Source organism: Erinaceus europaeus, chromosome 8 (assembly GCF_950295315.1).
Source record: "Erinaceus europaeus chromosome 8, mEriEur2.1, whole genome shotgun sequence".
Taxonomy (NCBI): domain Eukaryota; kingdom Metazoa; phylum Chordata; class Mammalia; order Eulipotyphla; family Erinaceidae; genus Erinaceus; species Erinaceus europaeus.
In genome coordinates, this window is record NC_080169.1 from 94,184,374 (window position 1) to 94,207,347 (window position 22,974).

The 22,974-nt window shown below is 36.1% G+C and overlaps 1 protein-coding gene and 1 non-coding gene across 7 annotated transcripts in view; one reads left to right on the forward strand and one right to left on the reverse strand.

Annotated features, from left to right (window-relative positions):
• LOC103121176 (hyaluronidase PH-20-like) overlaps positions 1 to 20,566 on the reverse strand; it is a 36,654-nt gene extending 16,088 nt beyond the window's left edge. For 3 of the 6 annotated variants that reach the window (XM_060196515.1, XM_060196513.1, XM_060196514.1), the window contains exons 1-2: positions 15,854 to 16,005; positions 14,991 to 15,053 (exon numbers count right to left, since the gene is read on the reverse strand). The gene's annotated coding sequence lies outside the window, so the exon portion shown is untranslated. Of the gene's footprint in view, positions 1 to 14,990; positions 15,054 to 15,853; positions 16,011 to 20,425 lie in introns of those variants that run through there. The other 3 variants (XM_060196511.1, XM_007531692.2, XM_060196512.1) reach the window with 3 other exon arrangements.
• On the forward strand, positions 13,005 to 13,111 carry LOC132540038 (U6 spliceosomal RNA). Its single transcript, XR_009551318.1, has one exon. It is a non-coding gene; the product is annotated as a U6 spliceosomal RNA (small nuclear RNA).
• Positions 20,567 to 22,974: the final 2,408 nt, after the last annotated feature.

The window sequence follows — 22,974 nt, forward strand, 5'->3', positions numbered from 1 at the left end:
CTTCCCCAGAGCTCTTTGCTTTGGAGCAACCCACACACCCAGCCCAAGCTTCACCATTTAAAAAAATATAGTATTTATTTATTTATTGGATAGAGACAGTCAGAAATTGAGAGGGGAGGGAGGAGGTAGACAGGGGAGGAGGAAGAGAGAAAGAGAACACCTGCATTGCTGCTTAACCACTTGCAAAGCATTTCCCCTGCAAGTGGAGACCTGGGGCTCAAACCCTGGCCCTTGTGCATTGTAACATGTGCACCCAATCAGGTGCACCACCACTGGAAAACACCCCCCAAGCTTCACTTTGTGTGAAGGCAAAGACATTATGTTTTTATGAGAGATACAGAGCCCAGAACATTGCTGAGCTTTGGTATATAAGGTATCAGATAGAATCTGGGGGTCTCAGGTTTGCCAATCCTATGTTCTAGTGCTGATAAGATAGTAATTTTTTTAAAGCACACTTTGTACATATTTCCAGAAAAAAGCTTTTGAGAAAACTTTTTTTTACTAAAATTTTTTTAAAGTTATGATATTCTATCAATAACTGAGTCAGAAATCAGTATGATAATGAACTTCAATTATACAAGGTAACACCATTTTTGGTGACATTCCATCAACTTATGTTTTTCCTCCATTTTCATTATTGTTATTATCATTGGTCATGTCCTTTAGTTTCTTCTATTTTGTCTTAATTCTGTACAACACCCAGATTTTTCAAAAACTAGAGATTCTCAAGGCTAAAGAAATCATAAATCCTTCATCTGTATATTTACTGGCAACCATAATTAAATGTTGTATAAACCGTTCTCAAAGCTAAAGAGGTTTCCTTAGAAGCTCATTTAAGAACTTTTTTTTTTCATAAAAAGAAAAAATCAACTTACTTCTGAGGTAAAAATGTAAGTTTTCTTCTAAATTTCAGAGTAGGTCAAAAACTGTTCCACCAAACCTAATATTCTCCAGTATTTAACTTGTTGGGGGGAAAATGCAGCTCTTTGCCCAGTCAATTACAGATTTAATCTCTGAGATGTTATTTTGTGTTACAGAAGGGGCTGGAGTGTTAAGCAGTGTGTGTGTGTGTGTGTGTGTGTGTGTGTATTTGAATCTCAGCAAGACTCTACTGATTTAGTGATTAGCAGGCTGGTCAACAGATTTACTCAGAAATTAGCAAGGTTGGTAAATTAATATAAGAATGATAAATATTTCTATTAACATTTGGAATGAGTAAAACCAGCATAATTTAAATAAAGAATAACTAGGTTTTTAAGAAAGTATAGCATTTATATTTGTCTCTATCCAGTAATAAATAAATTTGAGATAAAAACTTAAATACTAATTTTTTTCTACAGCACAGTAATGTACTTAAAACTATAAAAGTTTTAAGTGATTTTTCTTATAAAAATGAATAAATCATGCCATTTTTCCTACTAAATAAAGAATGCCTTAGAAGACTATGTGTTCCTTATAAGACAGTATTTATTTTCTGAATCCTGCATCTTTCTCTAAGGTGGGGAAAAAGAAGTAAAAGGAAAAAAGAACAGAATAAACAGCAAAACTTGCCAACCATAGTTTCCAAAATTAAGTTGCATTTAATGGATATAGTAGGACATAAAGATGTGGTTTATATGTGGTTATATTTTTGCAATAAAAGTTTGTCCTATAAGATAATAGAAATATCACACTCCTTGATTTCGGTTTATACTACAAAGCAGTGATGACTAAAAAAGCACAGTACTAGAATGAAAATGGACATTAAGACCAATGGAACAGAGTCAGGAGCCCAGAAATTAGCTCACACATATACTGCAACCTAATAGATAACAAGGAGCCAAAATCACTTAATAGGGTAACGAACTGACACACATGAATTTGTGAAAACCAACAAACAAACCAAAGTGTTTCTAAGGCTTTATGAGAACCCTGGTGGTCATTTATTATTATTTTTGGGAGGTGAAAGGGTGGTTATACAGAACCTTGATGGTGGGTGGAGTATGAAACTCTATATTGCAATACTACAATATTGTAATTCACTATTAAATATAAATAAATGAAAACATAAATGCATAAAATAGATGAAAATATTTTCTATTGTGCCTTTTTAGAATTAAAAATAGCATCTATGAAACTAGAAACACATTGTCTGCTTGAATAGGAATTCTAAATATTGAATCCTTAAGCAAAGTACATTACTGTGCTGTAGAAAAAAATTAGTATTTAAGTTTTTATCTCAAATTTATTTATTTATTTATTACTGGATAGAGACAAATATAAATTGAAAAGGGAGTGGAAGCTAGAGAGGGAAAGTGACTGAGCAACACCTGCAACCCTGCTTCAGCACTTGTGAAGCTTTCCGTTTGCAGGTGGGGACCAGGGGCTTGAACCTGGGTCCTTGTGCACTCCAATGTATATTCTTGGCCAGGTATGATACCACCTAGCTCTTGTATTTAAGATTTTGAAAACACATGAGAGATCAATAACCAAGACAGTTTTACTGAAAAGATAAAATTATTTCATTTTAATCCTAGAAAAAAAAAATGACTCTGGGAAGAATGTAAAGGTGCTTTTAGTAACATTCTGTATTAAAACATCTTTGTAGACTTCAGGGGCTCTATTCAAGCATGCAGATATAATTGAAATTGTATGACTAAATTATTCATCTTTTTGAACTATTTGGTACTTAAAAGATACATGGTAAAACAAGTTATGTATCTCAAAGCATGGAATTGATATCTTGAGAATGTCAGTAAACATAAATTATCCTGCACCATGACACTTCAAACTGAAGATGCTCAAATGAAAAACTAAAATGTACCTACCAGACATCAGAATCATAACATTATTCAGAACAGAAGTATTTCCATGAATGAAGGATGAACATGTCCATGACTGAACTTAGTAACTGAGTGAAGATCCCAGTCCTGTCTAAGCGTAAAGACTAAAAACACAGTAACATTTCTATGGATGATGCTTTGTAATTTCAGGGGGAGAATGATGCTGCTTTCACTGCTCTAATTATAAGAAGGGGATTCTTTTTTTTTTTATTTAGTTAAGAAAGGAGACATTATCAAAGTTTTTCAAAACACAAACTGAATCTTTTTAATATATAGGCTGTGTATTTGATATGCGGACTCTCTCAAAAGCCTAGACCAAGTAGATTAGAAACATCCAATAGCACAGCTATATACAAGATACTGGATACTGTACAGCAAACCATAACAAACTTTTCAAAGTTAACCCAATTACCAAATAATGTGATGATAACATTAACTATCGATTGTCTTTTTGAACCCTAAGACAGCAGGAACCTCACATCTCCACTATAGAGCCCCTACTTCCCCAGTCCTGGAACGCTTGGATAGGGCCCAGTTTCCCGTATGCCTCTCCCAATCCATCCCAAATAATATTGCATCCGCCGATCACAACCTAACCAACACAACGATTGCCACCTCAACATGCTTCACCTCAGACTGTGTCCAGAGACTTCACGTGTGGAATGACAATCCTTCAGCTTCATTACTCGGGTGAGACCTTTCCTTTTATAGTACGCTCTAATTTCATCTCAGGTGGTTCACTTTCTAAAGTCCCAAAACCTAGATATACACCAGTTTCTGTGAGAGAGCTTATGTTCACACGTATCCATAAACTACTGCAAAACATATACCTGAAAGCAGAAGTACATTAGAGTTTGCAGTGAGTACCTCCCTAACACTTCCTCTCCACTATTCCAAGCTTTGGGTCCATGATTGCTCAACAATTTGTTTGGCTTTGTATGATAACTCTCTTTTCAATCACCAGGTTCCAGATGCCATCAGGATGCTAGCCAGGCTTCCCTGGATTGAAGACCCCACCAATGTGTCCTGGAGCTCAGCTTCCCCAGAGACACACCCTACTAGGGAAAGAGAGAGGCAGACTGGGAGTATGGACCGACCAGTCAACGCCCATGTTCAGCGGGGAAGCAATTACAGAAGCCAGACCTACCTTCTGCAACCCTCAATGACCCTGGGTCCATGCTCCCAGAGGGATAGAGAATGGGAAAGCTATTGGGGGAGGGGGTGGAATATGGAGATTGGGTGGTGGGAATTGTGTGGAGTTGTACCCATCCTACCCTATGGTTTTGTTAATTAATCCTTTCTTAAATAAAAAAAAATTTTTAAAAAAGGAGACATTAACAAAACCGTAGGATAGGAGGCTTACAACTCCACACAATTCCCACCACCTGACCTCTATATCCCATCCCCTCCCCTGATAGCTTTCCCATTCTCGATCCCTCTGGGAGTATGGACCCAGGGTCATTGTGGGAAGAAGGGGATTCTTTCTTAAATTCTTCCTCTCCATATAAAAGAGCTGCACTATTTCTTCTTTTTTATATTGGATATTTGCTTTTTTCTGGTGTGTGTGTGTGTGCATGTATCCTTGTTTCTTCCTTCTCCTCCCTAATCTAAGCCTCCCTAATCTAATCCTCCATTTTTAACCTTCATGTCATTTACAATTTACAAACCTGCTCACCTTTTCATTGCAAGGTGATAGCCCATATTCACAGGATAGAGGATATTGTTAGCCAGACTACTGCATGCTAAACTGTTACTTTGCAGCTCTTAGTCACCTGTGAGTTGGTCTCCTAATTCACTAGACCAGTGTTTCAGGAGCTCCTGCATTCAGTTGTATACACACACACACACACACACACACACACACACACACACACACACACACACACACACACATTCTCAAAGCCATTTGTTTGTGTGCATATCCCCAGAACCACAGCGTTTACTTTTTTTTCAAGAGTCAGAAAATAATATATAATTGAGAAAAACATTGGTCAGTGGGAAAAAGAGAAATATACTTCTCAAATCCTTCTTTCCTTGTCTTCCTCAACTATGTATTTTTTCTCTTCCTGTCACCATGTAGGACTTTAGGTTCTCATAAGTAAAAACAAAGAGATGTTGGATGTTTTAATAGGTTAATTCTTCTTATCTCCCAATAGCTATCCAAGCTACAGTAAACACCAACAAATATTCAAACTACAATAAGTACCCATAGATACTCAAATTACAGTAAACACCAATAGGTATTCCCACTACAATAATTACATACTCAAAGATATTCAAACCACAATGACTCCAACAGAAAATACTTTTCCACCATTGATTTTAACAAGTATAGATTAATCTCTCCCTCTCTCTCTCTCTCTCTCTCTCTCTCTCGACCTAAATTTCTCTCTTCACAATGTCGATGTTAACTAGTTTCCATCACTCCATCTCTCCTTGTACAATTACACTACTAAAGTCACCACTAAGGGCCATAGAAATTTCTGGAATTATAGAGGAAAGCACCTAGTTCAGTCTTTCAAGTAGGCTACGTTGGAGACCTAGTGTCCTCCAGTCTTGTTGGCATGCCTTAGTTGGCATGAGGGGGGCCCTGAAATTCTTTAATAATATCTCTCCTGATCCAATCATGATTCTTAGGCATCTGTGCTTTTTCTGAACATTCAACCCTACCTACCCCAAATCTTAAGTGCAAACCATAGTAGATATACCTTTTGATAAGATTTTTCTGTCCTGTTTGATCCATTTCAGAGATAATTACATTTGTACTTTGTACCTTCTGCACCTCTATAAGCTAATTTTGTACTTTGACTTACAGCACTGCCTATGCCTGCTGAAAGGTTCTAATAAAAATGTACTCTTCAGAACACTGACTTTCAAGGGCATACATGCCTAGATTTCTTGTTGCTGGGTAATATCCTTGAAAGTCAAACTTTCCAAGACTGTCAGCCTTTGGAATTTTAAGGTCAGTCTATCAACAATAACCCAATGAGTAACAATTTAGGGTCATACATATTTTTGTATGAATTTTTAGAATTTACCTATTCATTTATTTTGAATAGAGAAAGAAACTGAGAGGGAAGGGGGGAGGGAGAGGGAAAAACACCTACAACACTGTTTTACCACTTTTAACCCTTCCCCTCTGTAGGTGGGGAAGAGGAGTTTGAACCTGGGCCCTTGAAAACTGAATGTGTGTTTTCAACCAGGTGCACTACAATGCAGCCCCTAGATTTTCCTATGATTTTAAATTTATAATTGTTCTGGGGTAAGTTTATTTATTTGATTATTACTAGTATTTCTAGTAATAATAAACTATTTGGGGAATAAACTATTTGGGGGGCTAAGTGGTGGCACACCCAGTTAAGCACACATAGTAATATGTGCAAAGATCTGGGTTGGAGCCCCTGCTTCCCACATGCAGTGGGGACACTTCAGGATTGGTGAAGTAGGTCTGCAGGTGTCTATCTTTCCCTCTCCCTTTCTATATCTCCCTCCTCTCTCAATTTCTCTCTGTCCTATAGAACAAAACAGAAAAACAAAACATAGCCACTGGAAACAGTGGATTCATAGCACTGGCTCCAAGCCACAGCAATAACCCTGGAGGCAAAAAAAAAAAAAAAAAAGAGTAAACTATTTGAAAAAATATTATGCAAATTTCATTTCCACCCATTAATCTCTTAAAATCTTCCTTCTGAGAGCAAAACAACTGTTACATCAGTATTTCCAGGTGACCTGCAAATAGAGCATCCCATCTTGTGAATGATAATAAGCAACTTATAAAAGATAAGCCTGGTTCTACTTTCCTGCCACAAAATGGTTCTTCAAATCTATACTTACTTTTGATCTTACATTGTTATCTGTAAACTAAGATGCATGGTAGGGGTTACAATTAGAAAAAATATTTAGGGGCCTCACTCAATCTAATCTTATTCTCTCAAAGCTGCTCCTGTTATAGTTAATGTTCTGCTACAGTTCAAAAATTAGAATACCATGTGACATAAAGCACTAGAAGCATTTAATGATATCTCTTCTACAATTTCTATTTTCTCTCTTCTAATATTCATTCTTCACTCAAACTTCGGATAGTAGATAGATGATAGATGATGATATATCATATAGATAGATAGACAGATAGATAGATAGATGATAGACCAACCACAATCACAGCCCTGAAACTTCCCCTGTGTTATGATAATTTCATCTGTTGACAGGTTCAGACCTGGGTAGGGGAGACACAGCAAGGCCATATGGGGTTCTACCCAGTGAGCTACTTTCTGACTTCTTAGCTTTATTTCTCTCTTTTTTCTTTTTAAAAATGTTTTATTTGCAAGAAAGAGAGAGACAGAGAGAGAGAGAGATTGAAACCAGATCTCCGCTCAGCTTTGGTTTATGATGATGGTGCCTGGCATTTAACTTGGGACCTCAGAGCCTCAGACCTGAGTCTTTTTTATGCTATCTCTTCAGACTCTTATTCCTTTCTTAAGTTATTTTCTATTGTAAAAAGACTTTAATTTTATCTCTGTTTTTAATCCTATCTTCCCCAATGACTGGAAAATCAAATTATTAAGGTGCTCTCTTTTTCTCAAGCACACTTGTGAAACTTTATCTCATATGACATAAAAGTTCTTTGAAAGGCATTTAGTAAATAAAATATAATACCCACATCAGTCTTGTACAGTTGTTAACAGTAGAGACATCTTGGGGCTGGGTGGTGGTTCACCTGGTTGTGCTCATGTTATAATGCACAAGGACCTGGGCTCAAGCCCCTGGTCCCCACCTGCAGGGGGGAAGCTTCACGAGTGGTGGAGCAGGGCTACAGTTCTCTCTCTCTCTCTCTCTTCCCCCTCTATTTCTATCTAATAAATAAATAAATAAATGAAATTATTTTTTAAAATTACCAGGCAGAATCTTGGAAATCACTAAAAAAAAATAAAAACAAAACACAAAAAAACAGTAAAAACAGCTTTAAGATGGAGGGTACTATATAAGAGTTGGGAGGGAAGAGGTGATCAAGCCAATATAAATGAAACTATGTAGCACAGATGGAGAGGTAAGCTATGATGGAGGGCTCCCAGCTGGTGTTTAAGAAACCTGAGGGACCAAGAACTATTACAGGCAGCTGAAAGTGTCTATTTAATATCCCCTGAGACAAATAGACAAATCACAGGTATACAGCTTAGGAATATTTGAATCAACTATTCACAAACAAGGGGAAAGGAGGGATAAAGGAGGAAAAAAATATGAAAATCTAATGATCCCCAGAATTCTCAAAGAGAGTTTCTGACATTCTGTTGCGTATTGTCACTTGCTTTCCTATTCAACCTCCCATCCTCTTTCATCTCTTGCTTCTAGCTAATTAACTACTGCTTGTATAAATCATGAAGTTTGTATCCTGAAATGCCTTTCTGATACATAAGTAGGAGCTCAACTGGTTTTTCAGGGTCTGAGTCTCTGACAGTAAATTTAACTACCAAGGATGATGCAAAGGTAACTTATAAAATGATACCTGTGGAGTACTAATTTTTTGAACATGTAAATCTTAAATTCAGGGTTATTTCCATGGAAAACTTACATTATTAAAGTCTTGCCTACTGTGGTTATTTTGAATTTATATCAAGTTAAAAGAAAGACAACTCTAAGGTTTCATTTCAAGAGACCACTCATTTCTTCATTCATAGGAAGCAACACTTTAAGTTTTTACTATTACATTGCATAAAATCAGTCATAATTTTAGGCTCCACTAATGATTCCAGTTTTAGTGAGTAATATAATGTAAAACAAACATGGAGCTATCCCATGCAGGGGGGAAAAAGCACTTTATTCCTCTGGGAATATGGATCAAAGATCTTTATAAGGTATAGAAGGTGGGAGGTCTGCTGGACATAGTGTTGACAGGTTGATCCATACCCCTAGTCTGTTTCCATCTTTTCTTAGTGGGGTAGGGAATGGAGAGTTTGGGATATGGAACTCTGGTGGTGGGAATTGTATGGAAGTGCACCCCTTTTGTCCCACAATCTTGTCAATCACTGACAAAAACAATTAAATCTCTAATAAAAAAATGATATAATAGGGACAAGATTTGCCTCTGTCAACTGTGATGAGAGAAGGGTGAAACCTCCCAGCATCTGAATTCACTGAATTGGCATAAAGATAGGTTTTTACCCTTGTTTTTTCTTCGGCATTGGGATGGATGAGAGAGTCATGCCAGCTGGGAAATTTCCCATCTTTATCCTCCATTTCCCCTTGGCATTTGGATACAAATTCCTGGTACAATAACCAATTAACTCTGTTAGTGTTTATCCTGGAATTTAGCTTGCAGACCAGTTAACAGTGGAATGCATAAATTATCCAGCATGGTTGTTCTATTTGTTTAACAAATATTTATCAAATGTCTAAGTGGCAGGTCATAAGATAGGTGCTAATATAAGAACCAAGTATGAAAACATCATTTTAATGTGGTATGTATATAAATGAAAGATAGTTAATTTTTGTTGTTTTCCTGAATTGTCTAGGAGATTGTGTGTATTCAACAACACAGACCTATCTGAATTTGGACTATCTGGGTGATATCTGTCATAGGCCTTATTGCTGCAACTTTTGGGTTAATTTCCAAAATGTGCATATCAAAATGCCTTTCTGGGATGAAAACAATATTAATTAAATAAGATGCTGTTAAAACAAAGCAAAAGAAATAAAAATAATAAAAGGGCTGTGAGATTATTTGAGAATCAATTCTCCAGCATGTAAAAGTGCAGACTAATATCTGTCCACCACTCAGAAGAAAATAAAAGCACAGCAACACATGAAAAACTACCAAAGACAAATCACATCTTGAGAACTTCCACCAGTCAGAGCTTTGCTGTCTGAAAACCATTTTGTATAGAGTGACCTTACTGGGAATGAATTCAATCTTTTTAACTCCTTTTATTCTTCTTTTGCCCAGGGAACTTGAGCATAAAGCTCATGTGCTTCTGGGGCCTATGTTTAGCAGATGACAACACCTAAATAAATGTCTCGTCAACTCTGGCACTGTAACCATGAACAGTAACATTCATGTAACAAGGCTGTAACTTGACCGAATTTCAGTTTTTCAACCAACATTCTCTTACTTTGTACACCAAATGTACAATTACTGTCATCTCAGAAGTTTTGAGACTTTCAAAGTCCATCATGAGAGTACATTCATTTTTATCCCAAACTCCCATTAATGTGGCTGTATTCTTCCCATGAATCAGTGTTTATAATAGCACCTAGAATGGGACATCTGTAAAGAAACATTCAGTTTAGTTTTTTGAATGAGAGAATGCACTAACTCTGGAAAGGATAGCCTTATAAAATGTATTTCTTTCTTAAATATTTATTTTCTAATCTGATAGGACATAAATAAATTGAAAGAGAAATTAGAGAGGGATGGAGAAAGAGAAACACATACAAAGCTTCCCCCCTACACACACACTGCAAGTGAGGGCTGGTGACTTAAACCTGGGGCACTGTCCATGGTAAATTTGTCCTCCACTGGCTGCTTTACCACCCAGTTCTACAAAATGTGTTTCTTACCTAATAAGTCTTAAAAATCAAAATGATTCTATGATCCACGAAATACAGAATTAATGTTGTGCATGTAGGCATGGAAATAATCTTCTTGTGCATATTCATCTGGTCTATTGAGTAACCAGGAACATTTTTCAGTGCACAGTCATATGTTTAAAGGCATCAATTTTTTTTGCCCCTCAGCATCAGGTCTCAGTAGTAGGCTTATAGTATTCAGTGAATTACATTATAAACAGATGTGCCACAAGCAAGCTTGGCTCCTATGCTTATAGAGCACATTCAGAGCTTATTTAATATAATTCTCAAGCATTCTAAGTTGTTCAGGTGATAAATGTGCATGCATTCCAAGTTTAAATTACCAGCTCATTAGCTCCTATAAGGAGAGTCTGTTTGCCCTTTGAATCTCTGAAGCTAGATTGACTTCTCAACCTATGAAAATCCTTGATGGTCTATTTTGTATACATTTAAATCTTTTGTTTTGAGAGATAGCTTCGGCATCCTTGCTAGATTAGGGTGAGAATATTTTGCATCTTTTGAAAATGAGATAGTAAGAAAACTATGATTGCAGTGATGTTAGGTCTGATAATGAAGATATGCCTTTGTAATGATATTAGTCAAAAATGTTCTGACAAGTGCCCTACATGAGAAAGAGTACAATGCACTGAGGGTTAGATTTCAAAATTTGTATATTCTGACTCACTGAAATATTTTTATAGCTAGTGAAATGTGTCAAATCTAGAATTGTTGTTTGGGTTCAATGGATTTATCAGAATAAATAAATGTAAGAAGATGATTCTTCAAAACCAGTGACAGATTTGGTGAGATTGTTCACCCTGGAGGGTGCACAATCTGAGTTTGAGCTCAGACCCACATGGTAGATAATATGTCAATGAAAGAATTTCCAGTGCTGTGTTGTCACTCTCATTTTTCTTTGTCTCTTTATCTTAATGAAAAAGTGCAGTGAGATCTTGTAATGTGTTTGTCTCCTGATAAAAGATAGCCCAGGGCTAGCGAAATAACTCACTTGCATAGTGTGCTGGTTTAGCATGTATGCAACTAGGTTTGAGCCTGGCTACCACTGCACTGAAGGAATCTTTCCCTTCCTCTCTGCCTCTCTCTTTCTCTTTCTCCTCCTTCTCCTCTTTCTTTCTGTTTCTATACAAAAATAAATTAAATAAAAACAAGTCTTAAAAAAAACTCAGCCTTTCCTATTTTCTTGTGGGCCCATAGTCTAACAGATTGTTCTCTGCCAACATTGGGTTGTACTGTCACTATCTAGTGCTGAGGTCCCATCCTCCTTTTTTAGACCTAAATCTTTGCTCATAGCAACCTACAGACTGCTTAACACTTACAACTCAAAGCCCCTGATCACTACCCAGGTCCTACAACCCTTGCCTGAGTCTAGTGTCTTGAAATCCTTTTTTGTGTCACAGACACTCTCAAGTAAAGACATTTCCCACACTGAGAGATCAATTCAACAATCTGAGGAAACCTCAAATTCAACAAACTTATCTAAATTTTCTAAAGAGATTTCAAAGCAGTGGTTCTGAAGATGCTCACAGAAATGAGAAGCTCCCTTGAAGAAAACTTGAAGTCAGAAAAAATATAAGAAACACTCTAATAGAAACCATATGCAAAAAGAATAACTAGTAGAACTAAAAAATGTAGAGAGAAGACTACTGGAAAAGAGTCAGAAGTCAAAGTCAAAACACTGATATTAAAGATAAGTTAGAAAAAAAAAAAAAACAGGGCCAGTTGGTGGTCCACCTGGTTGAGTGCACATGTTACAATACACAAGGACCCAGATTTGAGGCCCCGGTTCCCACCTGCAATGGGAAAGCTTTGTGAGTGGTGAAGCAGTGCTGCAGGTGTGTCTCTGCTTCTCTCCCTCTCCCGTCTTGATTTCTGACTGTGTCTAATCAACAAATAAAGATTTTTAAGACAAAAAAAGAGAAAACACCAAAAATAATATGTACAGTTATGAGACATCGGAATTATCAACATACGCCTTTTAATTTTGGCTTATTCATTTGCACACTCGCCACCTTCAAGGTTGGTCTATTCTTTACTAATGAGATTTTTCTAATAATTTTTCTTTTAACACACACTTATGAAGAGGGAATAATATTACAACCATAAGGATATAAGAAGAGAGAAAGGTTTAGATTTTTTATCAGAATATATCTATGTATATGTATATTCAAACCTTAGAAGCAACTCAGATATCTAATGACAGATGAGTGGCTTAAAAAAAAAGACCTGTGGTACATATACATGATGAAATACTACCCAACTATTAAAAATGATTAAGTAGTCTCGTTAGCATCATCTTGGACAGAGCTAGAAGACATCATGTTAAGTGAGATAAGTTAAAAAGAGAAGGACAAATACTGAATGATTTCACTTATAAGTAGGAACTAATAAATAAAGATAGGGAGGGAGAAAACAAAATGAAATGTAAACTGGGCATATTGTATTGCACCAAAGCAAGGAATTCTGGGGGAAGGAAATGGAAGAGAGGGATGGGAGAGAACTTTGGAGGCCTGTTGCATAATAAAATCATACTCATGACGATGGCTAAACTATAATGAATTGGCTTAATATAGTCAAAATTTTGAACTGAAAGGGCATACAGTGCTCACTTTGGCAGCATATATACTGAAATTGAAATGGTACAGAGAAGGTTAGGTTGGCCTCTGCACAAGAATGACATGCAAATTTGTGAAGCATTCCATATTGGGGGTGGGGGGTTAGCTGGCGGCACATCTGGTTGAGTGCATGCATTATAGTGCACCAGTATCTTTGTTCATGCCCCAGTCCTTACCTGCAGGGGGGCATTGCACAGCGGTGAAGCAGTGTTTTAGGGGTCTCTCTCTCTCCCTCTCTCTCTCTTTCCCTCTCTCCCTCCCTCTCTCTCTAGCCTTCTTTCTCTCTGTGTCTCTCATTTCCCTCTCAATTTCTCTGTTTCTGTATAAATTTAATCAATCAATAAAATGTTTTTAAAAGAAATGCTTTTTTAAAAAGGACATACAAAGAATTCTCTGTCCAGTTATCACTCAGTTCTGAAAGTCAAATAGCTTTGAAGACTCAGTGTCCTATGAAGGAAAGAGATGGCAAGTTGGTGGCAGGAGTGGTGTGCTGACATTTATCATGGATAGATAAGAAACTATACTTGTAATAATTGTATTATAAGTCATAATTCCCTCAATAAAATGATAAAAATGAAGATAAACAGCAGTTAAAGAAATTCATTACCACTAAACTTGCTCAACATTCAATACTGATAGGATTTATACAACACAAAAATGATAAATAATAAAAAAAACAAGGTAACAAGAAAAGTTAAGTGAGAATAAACCTTTAGACTACAAATGTGATACTACAATGAGGGAAGGGTAGCGTTTTAAGGTTAAGGAGAGGGTTCTTGCCCTCACTAGAAAGTAGCAATGGTAGGCACTGAACTTCTCTCCAGTGGGAAGCTGGGAATCCTAACCCTGCCACTTAAGGAAAGCTAGTCCTGAAATGAGTGCATCCTGAAATGTTCCCAGCTGTGGTCATGAATTTCAATCTCAGACTGACAGGGAATCAGAGGTTACAGGGGCTTCTATGCTAAATAAGAATATATATGGACCCTGGGTCATATCAGTGGGGTGAACCATTAATTGTATTTATATATTTTCTTCAATATTGGGAGTTACCATAATCCAGTTTTCTAACCCTATTCTCAACTCTCACTATACCTCCCCAGACAATATTCTTAGATCACTTGTATGTTAGCTATCAAACTCAAGCAAAGATTATTAAAGTCATGGACCCCTAGGAACATACTTCAAATAGACTTCCTACCTTATCTCCACCCTAAGATCTCTATTCTCATCTTCTCTGTTCGTACTTTTGGGTTCCTGTTTATTACTGCATTTCAGCCACCAAGTAGCAGATGTTACTATGGTTTTATCCTATTCCCTGGGCAATCTCACCAACGTCTTCCTGAACCTCACCTTTCTGGAGTCCTACCCAACTAGGGAAAGACAGAAATAGGCTGCAACCATGGATCAGCCTGTTAATGTTCATGTTCAGCAGAGAAGCAATTACAGAAGTCAAAACTCCCATCTTATGTAGTCCATAACATTTATCTTTTGTTCTGTACTCCCAGAAGGGGAGAAATGTTAGGGGAAAATGACCAGTGGGGTCTGAACTTTAACTCCATCAGGACCCAGAGAGAGAAAAGGAAAAAAAGAAGGACATTTAGAAGTAGTAACAAGTATAGGATGATTTTGAACAAAGGAGAAGGCAGGATCATCTATTCTTACCTTTAGGTTGCTGTTTTTAAACAACGTATCCTTTTATATCTTACCACCTTCTAGCAACCAAGTTGCAGACAATACCATGATGTTATCCTGACTTCCCTGGGTAAATGACCTCGCCAATGTGTCCTAGAACTTCACCTCCCCAGAGCTCTATCTCACTAGCGAAAGTTAGAAACAGGCTGAGGGTATAGATCAACTTAACAACACCCATGTCCAGTGGAGAAGCAATTAGAGAAGCCAGACCTTCCACCTTCTGTATCCCAGAAATCATTTTGGTCCATACTCCCAGAGGGATAAAGAATAGGGAACCTACCAATGGAGGGGAGGGGATAAATTGTACTGTTATCCTCCAATCTTCTTAATCACCATTAAATCACTAATAAAATAAAAAATAAATGGTTAAATATATACAAATATACTTACAGAAATAATAGCCAACCAATATTTGTGACATTGGGAGAACTACTACAGTTCCCAACAGAGGGAATGGTGACACAGAACTCTGGTGGTGAGAGTGGTTTGGAATTAAAGCCCTGTTATCTCTTAATTTTGTAAGTAAATATTAAATCACTAATAAGGAATGGGGGGTCCAATGCACTCTTGTAGAGGGAAATTGGTACTATGTTGGTGGGTATGGTATGGAAACATTTTGAAGAGTCACCAAATAGTGTTTTAAGAACATATAGCTTTGTAAACTATTGTCACATCATGAAACAATACATTTAAAAGTGAAATTAAAAGTTGAAAGTAAAATTGATACTAAAATAGAATCAAGATTTTTTTCATTATTTGGAATTTATAGATTAGCTTGGCATAAGGTTCAATCTTCTTTAATTTTACAAGAGGAACAATAGTCACCAAAATTCAAAGAAGCAATAGTTAACAAGACTATTTCTTAATATCACACTAAAATCAACTCAGTTTGACTACTTATATATATCCAAAAATATGGCAGTCTTTAATCATCCAAGTGAAAGGAACTGTCATGAACAAACATTATTGATATTGACATTAATATTAAAGTTAAACTATAATTAGGATAATATATATTACAAAAGTATGTGGCAGATGCTATCCAAAAAGAAAATTTACTATCAACCTCCAATAAATTATAGAAATATGCTAATGCAATTTTTTCCAATATGTACAACTCCACAAAAACCTGAGCACATTTACCTTTGTAAATGAGAAGAGGCAGAAGTTGTATTTGTCTTCTCACCAAGGGCAAAGGAAAACAGGTGTATACTATTATACTTACCTGAGACTAGAGAAACAGGAACTCAGGAGGACTTGTAGAGTGAGAACTGACTAACTATCTGACTAATTTATGACATAGTATGTAGTACATTGAGACTCATCAAGCTATAGGAAGAGAAAAAAGAACTAGAGAATCAATAATAGAAAAAGAAGGCAATTTACCTGTGGAAGCATCCAGGAGAAAAATTATGATTAGAGGTTGTTCTATTTTAGAAATTTTGAAAAGTCTGAATAAAGTATGACGTTAAGGAGTAGATAAGACATGAGACTGGAATAAGGAAACAAGATGTGTATAATACCTATTATTTTACTTAGAAGAACAATATACAAAAGGTAATCAGAACAGAAAATAATGTCAAAGAGTTAAATGAAATTCCAAAGACATGTACTCACTTGTCAACATAATTACAGGACAGTGAGATTCCCAAGACTGTATCTAGTTAGTACATAGTTTCTTAATAATTGTTTATGGTTTTCAAAATACTACTTCTATGTAATTGTGTATGGCTTATGTGGTTCTAGTTATTAACAGGCAATAAAAACAGGTCAAAATTATCTTAGAAATAATATGTACTGGAAACCTGGAAATCTTTGCCCATGTGTGCAACAGTTTTATTATATTTTAAACATTAATGAGTACAGCAACCCTTTCATCAAAGTTTTATGTAGGAACAGTGTTTATAGTCGTAGACCTGGAGGCAATTTTTTTTTTCTTACCTTCTAGGTTCTTCTGTGTAGATGAGCAAACAAATTAGTACCAGATGGATTTGCAGGAGGAAAAGAACAAAGTTAATTACTTACCTATGGAGAATTGATTCAGCTGTCATTCAGTGTAACTAGGGTAGACCTGAGGTTTTCATATGTGAATGTAGAAATGGGACAGGGTACTAGGACTTCAGGAGAAGGGGGGTCATGTGATAAGAATAGTATTATCCTTACATTTAGATACTCTATTACTAGATGTTTGCACTAAGATCAATATAGACTCTCCATAGAAAGTTCATTTTTAGAGATTATCTTAAGTGAAGGTCACACAATCTTCATTTGTGTAAGTAATTAGAACAGTGATCAGAATTTCTCTTGAAAGTTATCCCCTAATCTCTCCTGACAGCAAAAGCATTAATGTAACCTGCTTGATAATCTTTAGAAGAAATACTGCAAACAATTTGCTGAGAGATATACTGGCCAAAGTGTATATATCAATTAAAGGTCAATTATTGTCCCCTATAGTCACCAAGCAAGTAAAATGCAGTAAAGCCTAAGGTTAACTTAGATACCACTTAAATCCTAAGTCTGTTCCCTCCCTAACTTGAGGTCAAACCCCATAAACCCAATTTAGTTTGGATACAGCACATTGAACTCAACAAATTAACAACTGGGAGAAAGTCTAGCCTCGTCAGATAAAGAAAGGACTATAAAAGCTGGATAAGGGCAAGAATTATTTATATACTTTCCTCATGTTTGGGAGCTACTCTCTGCCCTAATCCAGTTTTCTAGATCTTTTATAAACTCTGACATCATATTCTCAGACAGTATTTTAGTCTACCTCCATGTTAGTATCAGGATTGGGAAAAAAATTACTAAAGCCATGAGCCCCTTGGAATATACCTAAAATAGACTTCCTAGTTTCTTCCCACATGAAGATCCCCTAATTTCGTCTGCCTCTGTTCCTACCTTTGTTTTCCTGATTATTAAGTAATTTGTCCTGCTTTATATATTAGTGTCTTTTAGCCACCTAGCTGCAGTTACTACCATGGCACCAACTTGCCTTCACTGGGCAGATGACCTTACCAATGTGTTCTGGATTCTCACTTCTCCAGAGTCCTACCCAACTAGGGAAAGATAGAAACAGGATGGAGGTATGGATCAAACTGCCAACATTCAGGCGTTGGTGGTATAGTGGTGAGCATAGCTGTCTTCCAAACTGCCAACATTCATATCCTGCAGAGAAGTAATTACAGAAGCCAGACCTTCCATCTTTTGTACCCCATAAAGAAATTTGGTCCATATCTACCCCCCTGGATGATAAAGAATAGGGAAATTTTCAATGGATGGGATGGGACAAGAAACTCTCTGGGTGGGAAGTGTATCAAATTGCATTTCTTTTATCTTACAATCTTGTTAATAATTATTTAATCACTAATAAATTTTTTGAACACTCTCTAGAAGACCTGATTAACCCTAGCTTCTTGTGACTAGGTGACGTATATTGGAAAGTGCCAGTTCTGGACATTGTGAGGAAACCTTCTGAATATTTGAGGAAATATAATTGCAATCAAAATACTTGGGAATCTATTACTGATTATGAACTCATGTAAAAAATTCCAAGTAAATAATGAATTATGATGCTTAAATTTATCACAGAAACATATTGAAATACCAGGTGTTCTCAATTTCTAAGTAAGGATGTAATTGTTAGAAAAAATAATTGCCCTCGAGTTCTGCTTCCCCAGAGACCCACCCTACTAGGGAAAGAGAGAGGCAGGTTGGGAGTATGGACCAACCAGTCAACGCCCATGTTCAGCGGGGAAGCAATTACAGAAGCCAGACCTTCCACCTTGTGCATCCCACAATGACCCTGGGTCCATGCTCCCAGAGGGCTAGAGAACAGAAAAGCTATCAAGGGAGGGGATGGGATATGGAGTTCTTGGTGGTGGGAATTGTGTGGAGTTGTACCCCTCTTATCCTATGGTTTTGTCAGTGTTTCCTTTTTATAAATTAAAAAAGAAATGATTGCCTATTATTTCAACATTAATACACTATTATTAAATTCTGAAAGTCTTGCTCCTTACAGTGTCTCATTGAGTTATTATTATGAATATGAACATATGAAGAAAATGCAGGATATTTTCTGAGACACAATATTGCATATTTTAAGTAGTATAGTGTAGGGCGTGTATATTTTTTTACTTGTTTGTGTAACTATCCCACTCTGATATAGTGCCAACCACATTTTTTCTTAAAAAGGATTAAGATTCAGTCTACGTATCTTCAAATATATGCATCTTGTTAGATTCAAAGACTGTACTCTTTCTTCTAAATTACTGATCAATTTTGGTTTCCATAACTTTAAAATAGTTGACTCATTTATTCATGATTTTACTCAGTTATTTCATTTTGTATATTAACCCCAAATGATTGGAAGTGATAACATGGCAACTATTATGTTTCTTCTTTTCCTTAGATTATTTCATTTTGATCATGAGAATGGCATGTTGTAGTCACATTGACTCATTTTCAATGTCCCAGAATCTTCCTAAATTTTTAGGAAGTCCTGTAAACTAAGAGACAAACATTTTTATCTAAATAAGAGATAAATTTGTGTCATTTGTGAGGGTTATCTCCTAGTTAATGTAGATTACCTTCTGATTTTTCTCACGATGGTCTAGTCTTACTAAATAACTTTATCAGAAAACTGCAATGAAGAAGGATGAACTCTGGACTCATCAACACCAATCCTACATATTTTGTTATATAAAACAAATAGAGGAAATAGAGGATAAAGGGCACTAACCGAAATTTAGTTTCAGTTGGAAATCTGAGAATTTGTTATAAATGTTTCTACTTCTCTTTCTTCCCTCCTGCCAATTTTCCATCTATATCATGTACCTGATACAATTCTTCCTAGTAGTAAGCCTATGAGTAGACAAATGCTTGTCCCTCTTTTAAGAGCTCAAAAAAACAAAAAAAGCAATTCTAATTAAATCCCTTGGATTCAGGTTTCAGAATCATATCTATTGTTTTTATACTTAAGCAGGCATTAATTTAGTGTTTGTTTGTTTTGTTTTTATATCCTGACACCAGGGATACACCATCCAGGTGGCCATTTTTTCCCCTCCCCATCCTATTTATTTTTAAATAGGATATTTAAAACAGATAGAAGTTGAGAGGGGAGAGGGAGAGATAGGATGGAAGAGATAAAGAAAGACACCTGCAGACCTACTTCAATGTTTGTGAAGCGTTGCCCCTGCAGGTGGGGAGCGAGGCCTCAACCTGTACATGGTCCTTGTACATGGTAACATGTTCTCTATAACCAGATGCACCACTGCCTGACCCCCTTTGGTTTACTTATGAGGACATTATGAGGAAGATAAACAAACTGCAGTTAACTAGGTAGGTTCTTCAGCTCCAAAATTTCGCTTCATCAAAAGGCCAGTAGATGTGACATATAAGATGTCTCTGATTATCTCTATTTATACTGACATTTTAAATTAAAGTGACAAAATTTTAGAAGTTATATAATGAGTGAATGGGTGTAGCTATAATCAAGGTCCTAAACACAAGGTTTAGTGGAGCAAGAGCCTAGTCTTTTAAAGCATCTGGTGTCAGCGGTTAAGTGTAACTCTGGCAGCAGTCAGAAAAGAACTCAGATCTGTCAAAAGAAATTAGTTATTCCATATTTCTCCCTTCTCCTCAGCTATGTTTGTACTAGTGGTAAAATTATAGATTATTCATTTATGTCATATCTTTATATATACTGAATTTAAGTACCTTTAAATGCAGAAGTCATGTTGTATAGTCCTTATACTATTTAAATACTTCCCAATCACCATAAGATGTGGCTATAACCTCCTCTGTTGTAATGGCTTCTTCTCTCTATACCACATGATATGTTCCTCAGACCTTTCCTCAGAAATTGGTGTTTCCTAGTATTCTCTTTTCTTACTAGAGCATTCTAAGAACTATACTAGTCAACACTATAGTTCTCCTATTCAGAATTTTGTTCTTCCTCTGGACTCTAGAACTCTCTTGCTTATGATCTGCACAACTCCATAAAGTCCTCCATGCTACTAACAAGATCTGTCACCTTGTTTGCAGTGAATTAAAATCTACTTTCATTATTGTGATCTAACTTGGTCCATACCATCAGAGAAATACAAATTCAACAATAAGAAACTACTCAGACTTGAGGGAATATTATAGACTAAAAAAAAAAAAAAAGAAGAAAGAAAGAAAAAGAAAAATCAAATGCTGAGAAAGATGTAGTAAAACAAAACAAAAAACAGGACTCTTTTTACACTAGTGGTGGACATGTAAATTGATCCAGTCCCTGTGGAAAACATTCTGAAACATATATATATTATTAAAATTGAAATTCCATATAATCTTATCCAAAGGAGACAAAAATACCTGAATAGATGTATACATTCTTATGTTCATTCTAGAACTCTTCATAATAGCCAAATTAAGAAAAAAGTGTCCAATAACAGATGCATGGCTAATGAATATATATATATATATATATATATATATATATATATATATGAACAGTGGAATACTAATCAGCTGTAAGAATGATGAAATCTTCTCTTCCACTATAATTTGTATGCAAGTAGAGTGGTTAAGTCAAATAAGTCAGAGCAGAATGGATACCAGATATCCTCATGCATAAGAGGGACTATGAAACAAAATAAGGGGAAACACATTATGATTGGGCTCTCCTCAATCGCTATGGAACAGGCCATGGCCAGTGCGCCGCTATGTTCCATCGCTGGGGAGCCAGAGACGACCCGAACTGCCCCTGCGGCTACAGACAGACTATGACCCACATAGTCAACGACTGCCACCTCTCCAGATTCAAAGGAGGTCTCGAAACTTTACATCAGGCTCAACCTGATGCTGTTGACTGGCTATGGAAGAAGGGCAAACGCTAGAAGAAGAAAGGGAAACACAATAAATTTCAATGAACTGTTATCTACTTCAGTAGATTCAAACACTCAAAACTGGGTAGGTGAGAAGTGCTTGGAAAGGGACACAGTATAATATGGTGCCAGGGAATGATAATTAGGTGCAGGATGAACTGTGCTGACCTGACACTCACAGTGAGGAAATGGGAATCTATACTCCTATGGCAACAACAGTCAAGTTTTCTTCACTACAACACTCTGGAAAGAAAGAAAACAAAAGGAATAAAATGTACATCTCTCTTCTTCCAAAGCCTTAACTAATTTAATTCTATTTATAACAGCTCAATAGGTACTTTAGTGTTTCATAATTTCCAGAGTGAGAATTTTACCTGTTATAGGTTGATATTGAAGATGTTTTAGAGTCAGGGGGGTGTTTCAGACACAGCACCTTCCATATGTTGTCAGATTTGAAATAGGGTTATGCATATAGAAAAGCAAACACCTTAACTCTTTAGTCCTATAATGCATCTTCTTTACCCTATCATCTATAGACAAATACTTCAGAGAGTTTTATATTTTAGCTATTTATTTTTAAAAATCTTTTAATTATCTTTATTGGCTAGAGACAGAAGTTGAGAGGGAAGGTGATGTTAGAAAGGGAGAAAGACAGACATCTTGTGCATGATAATACGTACGCTCAAGAGGTGCTCTACCACCCAGCCCCTTTCAGCTATTTCTTAAGATACACATTGGGTAAATTAAACTCTTCTGTTAATTTTATCATATATTCAAAAAGATACCCCAAATTAGAAAATATTATTGTTGGATCATATGAGAGTTCTATTTTTTAAATTTCTTCAGGAAGCTTCATACTGTTTTCTAAAATTCTTGCACCAATTTATAGTTCCATCAACAATATATGAGTCTTAGTTTCTCCACATCTCCTCCAGTTCATTTTTTATTATGATTTATGCCATTCTTAAAGGTATGTAGTGATATCTTGATCTTAATTTTGATTTCACTTATAATCATTAAAGATGATCATTTATCTGTATGTCCTTCAGTTGTCTGCATATACTTTTTTGGATATGTGCTTATCATATCTTCTTTCCACTTTTGGATTGAGTTTTTAATTTGTTGTTAAGTTGAATAAATTGTCACATTTAGATGTTAGCTCCTTATGCGATGTATAATGTGTAATTACCTTCTCTCATTCAGGAAACCTTTGCCCTTTTATGCTTCATGTAAAACAGAAACATATTCCAATTTATTGTTCTCAATTCTCTAGCTTAATTTACACCCCCTTGATGTTGAAGTGACATTCACCAAAGATTTCTCTTTTTTAAATTTTTAAAATTATTTAAATTTTTTTTATTGAATAGAGACAGTCAGAATTAAGAAGGGATAGGGGAG